Here is a 14152-nt window from a genome sequence, read left to right as displayed (position 1 = left end):
TGTCTCACTCTGTCACCCAGCCTGGAGTACAGTGGTGTGATCTCGGCTCACTGCAACCTCCACCTCCCGGGTTCAAGCAATTCTTCTGCCTCAGCCTCCTGAGTAGTTGGGACTACAGGTGTGTGCCACCACACTCAGCTAATTTTTTGTATTTTTAGTAGAGACGGGGTTTCACAGTGTTAGCCAGGATGGTCTAGATCTCCTGACCTCCTAATCCTCCTGCCTCGGCCTCCCAAAGTGCTGGAATTACAGGCATGAGCCACCACACCTGGCCGAAAATTAGCTCTTAATCTGTGATCTGAGTTGCAGAAATTTTACTTCAGTCTGTCAGTCTGTCTTCAATTTGTCAGTTGCTCATCATGCTTGTTACCATCAAGAAATTTTATTTTTGTTGTTGTCAAATTAAATAATCTTTTCTGCTTTGGGTTTTGGGTCATCTTTGTCTCTCACAACTTCATTTTTTTTAAAATCACCATAGTTTTGTTATGGCACATCTGAGTTTTCATTGTCTACATTGATTTCATTGATCTTTCTGACAAGTATTCTGGTGTAAGATATTAGGAGATTCAAATTATTTTTTCTAGATGTTTATCTAATTGTTTCCACTCTGTTTTTTGTAAATCTTAGAATTTATTGTGCTGTCTTATGTATGAAAAAAAACGTCGTCAACAGTTGATGGCTAAACTCTGAGTGGTGCACAGGAGTGTGCTATGTGTTATGTGCTTTTCTGTTTAAAACATGATTATCTTTATCTTACCAGTGTTGACTTAAAATAGTGATTGAAATTGAGCCCGTTGATGTGCATTTATTTTTGTTTTTGTTTTTAACAGCTTTATTGTGGTATAATCACATACTGCACATATTTACTAGATTATTTTATTTTAAAATTTCACAAGTAGACATTTCCTGGTTCTGTCCACTGAAGAGGCCTAGGGGTAATGATAACCCAATAGCCCAGAGCACAACTTGTGTCTGGATTGGAGTCTCTAGATAGCATTTCCCACTAAAAACATTAGGGCTCACTGGAGGAATGCTTGATTCTAAATCTGGGTAGGAATTTATAAGATGAGTTAGGGACATATTGTTGTGTCAAAAAGCAAGGAAGATTTATGGATTATGTCCAAAGAACAGGGGCCAATATAAAGAAACTACCATTAGACAATTATGAAACCATTTAAGCATCAAAAAGAATTAAGACTAGAATTGATAGATATTGAATACATAAAAGACAAATAAATTTATGATAGAATGATATCAAAAAGAGAAGAATAACTCTAATAGCTCATTGGATGCCACAGTAAATAACTAGGACACAATTCCTTACTCTGAAATTTGATAATTAAAAGGAAAAAAATTAGCATTTACTCTCTTTCTTTCTTTCTTTCTTTCTCTCTCTCTCTCTCTCTCTCTCTCTCTCTCTCTCTCTCTCTCTCTCTATCTCTCTCTCTCTATCTCTCTCTCTCTCTCTCTCTCTCTCTCTCTTTCTTTCTTTCTTCTTTCTTTCTTTCTTTCTTTCTTTTTCGAGACCAAGTTTCACTCTTGTTGCCCTGGCTGGAGTGCAATGGCACAATCTTAGCTCACGGCAACCTCCGCCACCTGAGTTCAAACGATTCTCCTGCCTCAGCCTCCCAAGTAGCTGGAATTATAGGCATGCACCACCATGCCCTGCTAATTTTTTGTAGAGATGGAGTTCTCCGTGTTGGTCAGGCTGATCTCGAACTCCCGACCTCAGGTGATCCACCTGCCTCAGCCTTCCCAAAGTGCTGGGATTACAGGCATGAGCCACCGTGCCTGGCTACCCTAACTTTCTTGTACATACTGCATATCCACCAAATAGCTCTATTTTATGTGGAAGAGGTTTTTTTTTGTTTGTTTGTTTAACAGATTTCCAAATACTAAATAGGATAGGAATGATAAAATTAGGATTGCCTCATTTTGTAAGTCCTAAATAGTTGAGTCAGGTGATATGTAATGGATGGAACCATTACATGAGAGAAAGCTGGAGGATGCCCTTACAATAGACAGATTTACGGAACCCCTTGATCCATCTCATTATCTCTGAAGGCGGAAAAACTAATGTATTCTTCCTGAGGTTAGGCACACAGCACCACATATGAAGGATTCTTCCCCTAAATGTTGAACCTGAACTTAGTCAAAGTCTCTAAAATCAAATGGGGGCTAATAGAAAGATTTCAATGTCACCACAAAGAAGCTGACAAAGTTTGGACGTTTTGTCCCCTCCAAATCTCATGTTGAAATGTGACCCCCAATGTTGGAAGTGAGCCTAGTGGGAGGTGTTTGGGTCATGGGAGTGGATCCCTCACAAATAGCTTGGAGCCATCCTCATGGTAATGAGTGGGTTCTTTGAGTTCATGTGATATCTGGTTATTTAAAAGAGGCTGGCAGCCGGGTACGGTGGCTCATGCCTATAATCCTAGCATTTTGGGAGGCCAAGATGGGTGGATCACCTGCGGTCAGGAGTTCAAGACCAGCCTGGCCAACATATTGAAACCCCCTTCTCTACTAAAAATATAAAACTTAGCTGGGCGTGGTGGTGGGCACCTGTAGTCCCAGCTACTTGGGAGGCTGAGGCAGGAGAATTGCTTGAACCCAGGAGGGGGAGGTTGCAGTGAGCCGAGATGAGGCCACTGCACTCCAGCCTGGACTACAGAACTAGATTCTATCTCAAAAAAAAAAAAAAAAAAAAAAACAGAGGTTGGCACCCCCTTCCTGGCTCTTGCTTCCTCTCTCACCATGGGATGCCAGCTTCTCTTTGCCTTCAGTCCTGAGTGGAAGCTTCCTAAGCCCTCCCTGGGAGCAGATACTAGAGCTATACTTCCTGAATAGCCTGCAGACCTGTGAGCCAAATAAACCTCTTTTCTTTATGAATTACCTACTCCCAGGTGTTCCTTTACAGCAATGCAAAGGGACTAGCCCAGAAGCCAATAGGCAAACCCAGTATGTAGGACATTTAATAGAAAATAAACCTGGTTTGGCCAGGTGAGGTGGCTCACACTTGTAATCCCAGTACTTTGGGAGGCCGACGTGGGCAAATCACTTGAGGTCAGGAATTCGAGACCAGCCTGACCAACATGGCAAAACTCCATCTCTACTAAAAATGCATTACTTGGGAGTGGTGGCTTGTGCCTGTAGTCCCAGCTACTCGGAGGCTGAGGCAGGAGAATCACTTGAACCCGAGAGGCAGAGGTTGCAGTGAGCCGAGATCATGCCACTGTACTCCAGCCTGGGCGACAGAGCAAGATTCCACCACACACACACAAAAAAAAACCGTAAGAAAAAAGAAAATGAACCTAGTTTCTGCAAACAGGCAAACAAACAATTGGGTGGGGGGAGGAATCTAGATTAAAAGAACACCTAAAAGAAATGTGTGCATCTTATTTAGATCTTGATGTAAATAAAACAACCATAAAACATATTTTGAGGCAATTAGGGAAATTTGATTATTGATAAATCATTTGATATTAGTGAAAAATTGTTAATTAAGAGTGATAATGACATTATGGTTATGTAAGAAAGTGTCCATATTTTAGAGATGCTAATAGAAGGATGAAGAAATAAAATGATGTGACTTTTGTGTTTGTTTAAGTTACTTTGGTAAAGAAAGAAATAATAAAAAAGAACTAAATGAAACATATTTGTTGAAGATCATTTGACCATATACATAAGAGTTTATTTCTGGGCTCTATTTATTCCTTTGGTCTATTTGTTGTTTTCATGCCAGTACTACACTGTTTTGATTACTATGACTTTGTAATATACTTTGAAATCAGGAAGTGTGAGTCATTTAACTTTGTTCTTTCATTTCAAAATTGTTTTGGCTATTAAAGATCTTTTGATATTCCATATGAATTTTAGGGTAATTTTTTTTTTTTTTTCTGCAAAGAAAGACATTTAGATTCTGAAATAGGATTCCACTGAATCTATAGGTTGCTTTGGGTAGTATGTACATTTTTACAATATTAAATCTTCTGGCTGGGCACAGAGGTTATGCCTTTAACGCCAACACTTTGGGAAGCCAAGGCAGGCAGATCACCTGAGATCAGGACTTGGAGACCAGCCTAGCCAACATGGTGAAACCCTGTTTTTACTAAAAATACAAAAATTAGCCATGCATGGTGGCGGGCACCTGTAATCCCAGCTACTTGGGAGGCTAAGGCAGCAGAATTGCTTGAACCCGGGGGGCAGAGGTTGCAGTGAGCCAAAATCGCGCCATTGTACTACAGCCTGGGCGACAAGAGTGAGATTCCATCTTCCAATTCATAAACACAGAATGAGGCCGGGTTCGGTGGCTCACGCCTGTAATCCCAGCACTTTGGGAGGCCGAGGCGGGTGGATCACGAGGTCAGGAGATTGAGACCATCCTGGCTAACATGGTGAAACCCCGTCTGTACTAAAAATTACAAAAAATTAGCCGGGCGTGGTGGCGGGCGCCTGTAGTCCCAGCTACTCTGGAGGCTGAGGCAGGAGAATGGCGTGAACCCGGCAGGCGGAGCTTGCAGTGAGCCAAGATCATGCCACTGCGCTCCAGCCTGGGCGACAGAGTGAGACTCTTGTCTTAAAACAACAACAAAAAAAACCACATACACAGGATGTCCTTCCATTTATTTGTGTCTTTTTTCAGCAATGTTTTATGGCAATGTAAAAGGTTTTCACCTCGATTAGGTTTATTCCTAAGTATTTTGTTCTTTTGATGCTATTGTAAATGGAATTATCTTCTTACTTTCTTTTTAGATTGTTCATTATTAGTGTACAGAGAGGCAAGTAATTCTTGTGGCTATTTTTTAAATTGGTGTTTATATTATAAATAATTTCTAGAAATTGGAAAACAAGAAAAGATTTTTTTTAATAAATAAATCCACAGCCTTCCAGACAACTAGTCCCAGACAAACAAAACTTTGCTTTCTGTCTTTTCTCTGTATGTTTTAAGAAAATTTTGTTGATTTTTAAAATACACTTATATCAGTGTATAATTTTGTACTCTGTCCCATTTATTGAACACTATAGTACAGCCATTTCTGTTATCACAATCATCATATCCTTGGAATCAACTGTTCCATTGCAATTTATTTAGCTAGTTTAAAACATTTATCTTTCTTTGAATTTCTTACCAGAATAAATGGCTCTTGGTGATTTTTTTCAATTAAAATTCTTATTCTGTAGTATTTCATAGGATGGATGTCCAGAAGCAGAATTACTGAATCAGTGAATATAAATATTTTTGAGGTTCTTGATACACTGCCAAACTGCAGTTATTTTCCAAAAAGCTTTAATAATTTATGTTGTCATTAGCAGTGGCGAGATCTTCTTTTACCACAACTTCATTCAAATTAAGAATTGTGTATGTAAGGGTGTTTCAAAAAAAGATACCTTAAATTTGTAATTCTTCAAGTACTTGCGAGATCACATTTTCCTGTTTTTAATATTTGTCTCCTAAAAGCATATTCTTTATTATGAATTGACTTTTCAAGATTTTTGTTCATTTCTCTATTAGGGCATGATGATTTTTCATTTGTATGTGTTCTTTTTCAATTATTCTTTTCTTTTTCCTTCCTTCCTTCCTTCTCTCCCTCCCTCCTTTTTCTTTCTTTCTTTCTTTTCTTTCTTTCTTTCTTTCTTTCTTTCTTTCTTTGTTTCTTCTTTCTTTCTTTCTTTCTTTCTTTCTTTCTTTCTTTCTTTCTTTCTTCTTTCTCTTTCTTCTCTTTCTCTTTCTTTCTCTTTCTTTCTTTTCTTTCTCTTTCCTTTCTTTCCCTTTCCTTTCTCTTTCTCCTTCCTTCCTTCCTTTCTTCCTTCCTTCCTTCCTTTCTTCCTTCCCTCCTTTCTTTTCTTTCTCTCTTTCTTTATTGTAATCTGATTTCTTTCTTATTGTAATCTGATTTCTCAGTATCAAAGTAACAAATTACCACAAATTTAGCAACCAGCACACATTCATTACCTCACAGTTCCTGTGAATCATGAATCCAGGCATGGCTTAGGAGGGCTCTCTGCTTCAGGGTCTGTCATTAGGGCTTCAATCAAGGTGTTGGCCAGTTCTGAGGTCTCATCTGAAGACTCAAGGATCTGCTTCCAAAGTCATGTCATTGTGGGTGTAACTTCAGTTCTTTTCAGGCTGTTGGGCCGAGAGCCTCAGCTCCTTTCTGGCTGGGCCACCAGCCGCCCTCATGTCCTTGCCACATGGGCTTCTCCATAGGGCAGCCTCCAACATGGCAGCTCCTTCCTCAAGGCTAGCAAGGGAGAGTCCACTGGCAATACAGAAATCAGATTCTTATTTAATCTATTTGTGGAAGTGACATCCCAGTACTGTTGCCAAATTCTAATGTTTGGGAGCAGTCACGGTTTCTCACACTCGGAGAAGGAGTTTTCACAAGGGCATGAAGAGCAGGAGGTGGGGGACTCTTGGGGCCATTTTTGAATCAGTCCAAAGCACAAAGCAACACAGCAGAATTAGTATGTGGGGAGAGCCATAAAGTCCAGTCTTCTCACAAAGGAAGGCAAATAGTAGAAATATTTCCTAAAGAGTTGTATTAATTCTGTAGAACATGAAAAGCACAAACCCAGCAGAAGTGACTGGTAAATCACATATCCCTAGCTTTCCCACATGGTGTCAGGATCACAAAGCTGTGTTGTGGAAATCTTCTGCAGGTTCTCTGCTAGAGCTAGGAAGCAGTTCTAGCTGGGACAGGAGGAGACCAGTGACTTTTCAGATTTTATGCAGGCGGGGAGCAGGACAAAGAGAGGGGACAGGAGGGTACTAGTGAGGCCTGTGGGCAGGACATTCAGTTCCCACCCCCACAGAGAATTCTGTGAGCTCTGCCACTAAATATGATTGTAAATTACTAATCTATCATATGTTCCATATGAATCATTCTCTGTTGAAAGATGTTATTGTGGCCGGGCGCGGTGGCTCACACCTGTAATCCCAGCACTTGGGAGGCCGAGGTGGGCGGATCACAAGGTCAGGAGATCGAGACCACAGTGAAACCCTGTCTCTACTAAAAATACAAAAAATTAGCCAGGCGTGGTGGCAGGCGCCTGTAGTCCCAGCTACTGGGGAGGCTGAGGCGGGAGAATGGCGTGAACCTGGGAGGCGGAGCTTGCAGTGAGCCAAGATCACGCCACTGCACTCCAGCCTGGGCGACAGAGCGAGACTCCGTCTCAAAAAAAAAAAAAAAAAAAAAAGAAAGATGTTATTGTATCCCTAGTTCTGTTCTTTTGGTCACTTTATTTAGTAAAATGATTTTAATGAGCAAATAGGGTTTGAATGGCCTTGGTATCTATGGAACTTCAAATGAAAGGATTGAGAACATTAAAATGAGCATTCTACCTTACAATGGACACAATAGTAGCTCAATAAAATTTCTAACCTCATCGCTTCTCAGCCTTTTGGCTAAGATCAAGTGTAAAATTTCTAACCTCAGCTATAGGGAAATGTATAAAGCCCTTCTATGCCATGTTCTTTAACACAACAGGATTTGTATCTCTCAGACATACTGCCACTGCAAATGATAAAGATGGACTTGCTAACAGCCGGGCGTGGTGGCTCACGCCTGTAATCCCAGCACTTTGGGAGGCCGAGGAGGGCAGGTCACAAGGTCAGGAGATTGAGACCATCCTGGCTAACATGGTGAAAACCCCGTCTCTACTAAAAATACAAAAAATTAGCCAGGCGTGGTGGCGGGCGCCTGTAGTCCCAGCTACTCTGGAGGCTGAGGCAGGAGAATGGCATCAACCCGGGAGGCAGACCTTGCAGTGAGCTGAGATTGCACCACTGCACTCCAGCCTGGAGGACAGAGCAAGACTCCGCCTCAAAAAAAAAAAAAAAACAAAAAAAGATGACTGCTAATGTACACTGACAGTACAGAGGCTAGAGTGCAGGCTCTAGAGTTGGACTGCTTTGATCCAAACACTAGCTGGGACTACAAGCATGAGTCACCGCACCTGGCCTGGTGCTGGCTACTCTCATATGCTGAGTACTGTTCTAAATCTTCACATACTCTCTCTGGTTTTATTCTTAAATTTCAGACTGAAGAAGTTTTAATACAAAAAAATATTGTATTTAGATAAAAAATTCTGCAAATAAAATACAGGAGTTCCCCCTTAACCACAGAGGTAGTGCCAAGCCCCCCCAGTAGATGCCTGAAAGCATTTCAGACTGAAGAAGTTTACATACAAATGTTGTATTTAGATTTTTAAATTCCACAGATAAAATACAGGAGTTCCTCCTTATCCACAGAGCTGGTGCCAAGGACACCCTGGGTGCCCTGAAACCACAGATAGAACCAAACTGTATATACTACATTTTGTTCCTGTACATACACACCTATGATAAAGTTTAACTTGGTAAGTTAGGTACACCAAGAGATTAATATTATTTTAAATATTTTAATAATCAAATAGGACAGTGGTAGTCATATACTGTAACAAAAGTTACATGAATGTGGTCTCTCTGATTTCAAAGTATCTTATTGAACTGTGCTGCAGGTAACTGAAACCTCAGAAAGGTGAAACCAGAGATAAGGTGGGGACTACTGTTGTGTCTAAACAGACTCATCCACATTCATTCAACAATTTACCTTTTTAAATGTGATTCAGACATTTCCACATGTGTACCATGAATTCAGTAGTTTTTGACTGCCGTAAATTTCCTTTTGGAAAAAGTAGGATGACACTGTCATTGCAGTGAAAGACCAGTAGATGGCCATCCACAGACCCACACAAATACCTGCAGTAAAAGTCTTTACAAGATAATTTTAAAAGATCTGCAAAAATCAGTAAAGAAAGGCTATAGATAGCGATATTGAAAACACAAATTTCATAAAGTTGTTAGGAATATTTCAAAAGTTTAAAATGAACCTGATATCTAATTCAATGTTTTTCACACTGAAATCCCTCATTTGGCTGTTGGAGGAAATATCTATTTGGGTACAACCTTCCAGAGGGCAACTTACTTAATACCAAAGTATTTAAAATGTGCTTATTCTTTGATTAAGCCATCAGAGGATAAGTTATTTAGTAACTGACCTAAGGCATTAAGTAGGAGCTAAAATATTCATCTACAATAGTGGCTGTCAACCGGGTATGATTTTTACCCACAGGGACTGTTGACAATGTCTGGAGGCATGTTTGATCGTCACCAGTGGAGGAGTGGGGTTGCTCCAACACCTAGTGAGTATAGAGGCCAGAGATGTCTCCAAACCTCCTAAACGCATAGGACAGTCCCCCAAAGCAAAGAATTATCCAGCTCCCAAAATGTCAATTGTGCTGAGACTGAGAAACCCTGATCTACCAGAATTTACCTCATGATATTGTTTATAAGACCGAAAAATGGGAAAACAAGCCTAACTGCCTAAAAACAGAAGACAGGTTCAACAAATCCTAAAAGAACCATTCATACAATTCATGATAACACCGTCATTAAAAGACATGTTGGCCAGGCGCAGTGGCCCATGCCTGTACTCCCAGCACTTTGAGAGGCTGAGGCCGGTGGATCACCTGAGGTCAGGAGTTCGAGACCAGCCTAACCAACATGGCAAAACACTGTCTCACCTGAAATACAAAAGTTAGCCGGACGTGGTGACAGGTACCTGTAATCCAGCAACTCAGGAGGCTGAGGCAGGAGAATCACTTGAACCTGTGAGGCAGAGGTTGCAATGAGCTGAGATCGTACCACTGCACTCCAGCCTGGGCAACAGAGTGAGACTGACTCCTTCTCAAAAAAGAGAAGAAAAGAAACATACATTGAATGATGGAGTTATGTATTTTCTTCTTATTTTTGGCTTATTGTTGTTACTTTTTTCTCCAATGGATAAATCACATTTAGTATTCAAACATAACTGTTTGTTTTTTTTTTTTTGAGACAGAGTTTTGCTCTTGTTGCCCAGGCTGGATTCCATGGCGTGATCTCGGCTCACTGCCACCTCTGCCTCCTGGGTTCAAGCAATTCTCCTGCCTCAGCCTCCCGAGTAGCTGAGATTACAGGCACCCGCCACCACGCCCAACTAATTTTTGTATTTTAGTAGAGACAGGGTTTCACCACATTGGTCAGGCTGGTCTCGAACTCCTGATGTCAGGTGATCCACCCACCTCGACCTCCCAAAGTACTGGGATTACAGGCGTGAGCCACTGCGTCTGGCCCGAATATAACATTTTAAAGAGAAATTGGGGGCCAAAGAAGCTGCTGGTTTTTAAGAGAAAAATATGGCAAAGTATTTGAAACTTAAACTAATAAACTTTAAAATTCCCAGACCCTACTAGATCCCACCTCCTGACTCTAGTAGTCTACTGTCTGTTTCTACAAATTTGACTTTTTTTTGACTCCACATATAAGTGAACTCACACAGTATATTTACCTTTAGTAGAGACAGGCTTTCACCATGTTGGCCAGGCCAATCTCGAGCTTCTGACTCCAGGTGATCTACCTGCCTCGGGCTCCCCAAAAGCTAGGATTACAGGTGTGAGCCACCATTCCCAGCCAGAATTTTCTTATTTTTTGAGGCTGAATAATATTGATCCATTCAGGCTGGGCACGGTGGCTCACGCCTGTAATCCCAGCACTTTGGAAGGTTGAGGTGGGCAGATAACCTGAGGTTAGGAGTTCGAGACTAGCCTGGCCAACATGATGAAACCCTGTTTCTACTAAAAATACAAAAATTAGCCAGACATGGTGGTGCCCACCTGAACGTCCAGCTACTTGGGAGGCTGAGGCAGGAGGACTGCTTGAACCCAGGAGATGGAGGTTGCAGCGTGCCGAGATCGCACCACTGCACTCCAGTCTGAGCAACAGAGTAAGACTCCGTCTCAAAAAAAAAAAAAAAAAGATCCATTCATCTGTTGCTGGATGCCTAGGTCATTTCCTGACCTTAGCTACTGTAAATAATGCTGCAATAAAGTGCAGGTATCTCTTCAAGATACCAATTTCATTTTCTTTGGGTATATACACAGAAGTGGGATGGCTGGTTCATATGGAAATTCCATTTTTTAATTTTTTGAGGACCCTCCATACTGTTTTCCAAAATAAAAAATAAAAAATTTCCATTACTTTTGTCTAATATTAACTTAATCATGTGTTTCCTTAGTTCTAGTCACATCAGCTATTTTTCACATACCTGCTGAGCCACATTTTGCTTTTCTCTATAATGAAATTTCCTTATTTATGATCAAAGTAGTTAACTTGTTCACCAGTTCCTCAAATACTTAAAGGATGAGGTAAGCCTAAGAAAAAGATGTGCCAGATTTGTTATCAAAAAAAAAAAAATCACACTTGTACAAAAATTACAATGGTACTTCTCAATGAAATTCCTTCATTGAATTTCCAGTCATCTTTGAGCATTAGAAAACATGAATGCTGCTGTATATGTTCACTTAAAAGATGCACAGTCACCTCCAGGCAGTACTACAGTGGTGGCTGACCACCCCAGGGAGCAGGGCAATTGTGCTTTTGTCTATTTGTTGCACATAGCCATTCCAATAAGTTAAACCTCTAAGTTATGAAGTCTCAATTAGGTTCCAGCTAGCACAATAAGAATGCAGGCTTTCAGATTTTCTGCTAAAAATTCTACAAATAGAGTACTTACAGACAATGGATTACATTTAAAAATAACTGAACTGGGGCCGGGCGCGGTGGCTCACACCTGTAATCCCAGCACTTTGGGAGGCCGAGGTGGGCGGATAAAGAGTTCAGGAGATTAAGACTATCCCGGCTAACACGGTGAAACACCATCTCTAGTAAAAATACAAAAAATTAGCTGAGAGTGGTGGTACGCACCTGTAGTCCCAGCTACTCGGGAGGCTGAGGCAGGAGAATCGCTTGAATCGCTTGAGTGAAAAGCATGCCACTGCACTCCAGCCTGGGCGACAGAGCCAGACTCCATCTCAAAAAACAAACAAACAAACAAACAAAAAACCCAAAAATGGAACTGGAAAACATCCAAATTTGAAAATTTAAAGTAATTGTTAAAATGGCAGCAAAAACCCTCATATGTATCGTGAGCCAAAGAAACCCAGTTATTAGTTATGTTCCAGTTATCACCAAATAAGACAATGCTATTATCTGATTAAAGTTTCAAAAATAATTTTCCACCAAGGAACAGAAGACAAAACCTCAAGAAAGAGCCCTGATGGGCCGAGCGCTGTGGCTCACGCCTGTAATCCCAACACTTTGGGAGACCGAGGTGGGCGGATCACCTGAGATCCTGAGTTTGAAACCAGCCTGACCAACATGGGAGAAACCCCGTTTCTACTAAAAAACAAAACAAAATTGGCCGTGCACGGTGGCGGATGCCTGTAATCCCAGCTACTCGGGAGGCTGAGGCAGGAGAATCGCTTGAACCCAGGAGGCGGAGGTTGCGGTGAGCCGAGATGGCGCCGTGGCACTCCAGCCTGGGCAACAAGGGGGAAACTCCGTCTCAAAAACAAACAAAAAATAACAACAACAACAAAAACAGGCCTGGAGGGAGGCATCAGAGTTCTGTCCCTCCCCAGTTCGAAGTGTTTGAGCAAATAACTCTTTTGGCTCAGAGCTTCAGGTGGAAAGTAGTATGAGATTATTTTACTCTTCCTTCTGCCCTGTATCAAAATCCATCTCAATGATTTCCATGTATTATCCACGGCTTCTTGCTCAGGTGTAGGTGAGCTCATCCTGCGCTCGCTCCCATTGCTCAGCCCAGTTGACCATTCGGGTTTGCGAATATTTGGTCACTTATGTGATTATGAACAGATGTTCAGTATTAAGAAGACCCTGGGGGATCTTATCCAATGACTTTATCCAACAGAAAGGAGATGAGGTATCAGGACTGGGTGGCTAGCCAGGCCTCAGGGTAGCTGCGCAGCCTGGCATTTTCACCTCACTTTCCAGAGGGACGAGAAGCCAAGTTCAGGTCCTTTCCAGAAATAGATGTAGATACTTCTGCTGGACTGGGAAGCCAGGAGCTGAAATATCACAAAAGGACGTTTCAGGCTATGAAAAATAACTGCTTACTAATGCTAACGTAAGGTGTCCAGTTTACGAGAAGCATTTCTGCCATTGCTCATGTCAGCTAAACTCAGAGAAGTTACCTCGTCCTCACAGAACAACGAGTGGTATGGTGGTCTGTGTAGAAAGCAAAATTTGCAACGTAAAAACCAGAGTTCGTGTGCACTTTACGAGGGAGAGGGTTAAGTGCACCAGACAGGGGAGTTTCTCAGGTTTCCGTCTCGCCTGTTCTCTCGGCCGGGTGGCCATCTCCCTGCGAGGAGATGGGGCGGGGGCTCCACCCTGCGGCACTTCGGTTCCTCCGTGCGGACAGGGGGCGCACGCAGCCGTGCCTTTCCTGCCAACTCCACGAGTGCTCCAGCTCGGCCTTGTGCGACCGCCTCTAGGGTCCGGGACATTTCCTGTTCCGGGGCGTGTGGGACCCGGATGTAAGCGTGATATATATAAGCGTTGCTCAAGTCCCACCCCTTTCTTTTCGAGGAAGACGCGGTTGTAGGACTTGCGGATATTTGGTTCGCACGCTCCTGCTCCTGACTCACCGCTGTTCGCTCTCGCCGAGGAACAAGTCGGTCAGGAAGCCGCGCAGCAGCCATGGTGAGGCGGCAGTCGGCGGCGGGCTGCTCAACGCGGGGCTCGTGCGCCTGGGGGACTCCGGTTTCGAGCTCGTGCTCCTGTAGGGCAGATGCCGGGGCGTGTAGGGGCGGAAAGGCGCTTCTGAAATGGTGGGAGAACCCGGGAAGCTTCCGGAAGCTGCCTTTCTCTAGAAGTGGCAGACGATTTTTGGTTTATTGTTCTTTCTTATGTGTCTAACAATAGGCTTTTAAGGATACCGGAAAAACACCCGTGGAGCCGGAGGTGGCAATTCACCGAATTCGAATCACCCTAACGAGCCGCAACGTTAAATCCCTGGAAAAGGGTCAGTGCAGTCATGGTGGGGGCGGGAATTGGACAAAAAGCGACGAGCTTTACTCGTTAATGTTAGTGTACAAGGCGGACTCCAAGAACTGAAGTGACAAGTTGCTTGCTTAAAAAGGTAAAGCATGGTCTAAAACTGCTTTCATTGTCATACAGCTGGCGATGAGGAGGTACCTATTGTGTTGAGTAACGGTGATAGTTTTATACGCTATTCTGAGCCAGTAGAAGTGAAGGCCTTAAGCCGATTTT

At 42.4% G+C, this 14152-nt stretch overlaps 1 non-coding gene across 1 annotated transcript; it reads left to right on the top strand.

Moving 5' to 3' along the window:
* Positions 1-14060: 14060 nt before the first annotated feature.
* Positions 14061-14127, top strand: LOC115899841. The gene has a single exon (XR_004059439.1). It is a non-coding gene; the product is annotated as a small nucleolar RNA U54 (small nucleolar RNA).
* Positions 14128-14152: the final 25 nt, after the last annotated feature.

This window comes from Rhinopithecus roxellana, chromosome 9 (genome assembly GCF_007565055.1).
Source record: "Rhinopithecus roxellana isolate Shanxi Qingling chromosome 9, ASM756505v1, whole genome shotgun sequence".
Lineage (NCBI taxonomy): Eukaryota > Metazoa > Chordata > Mammalia > Primates > Cercopithecidae > Rhinopithecus > Rhinopithecus roxellana.
Note: the sequence above shows the minus strand (reverse complement) of the source record. Positions and strands in the feature narration are given on the sequence as shown.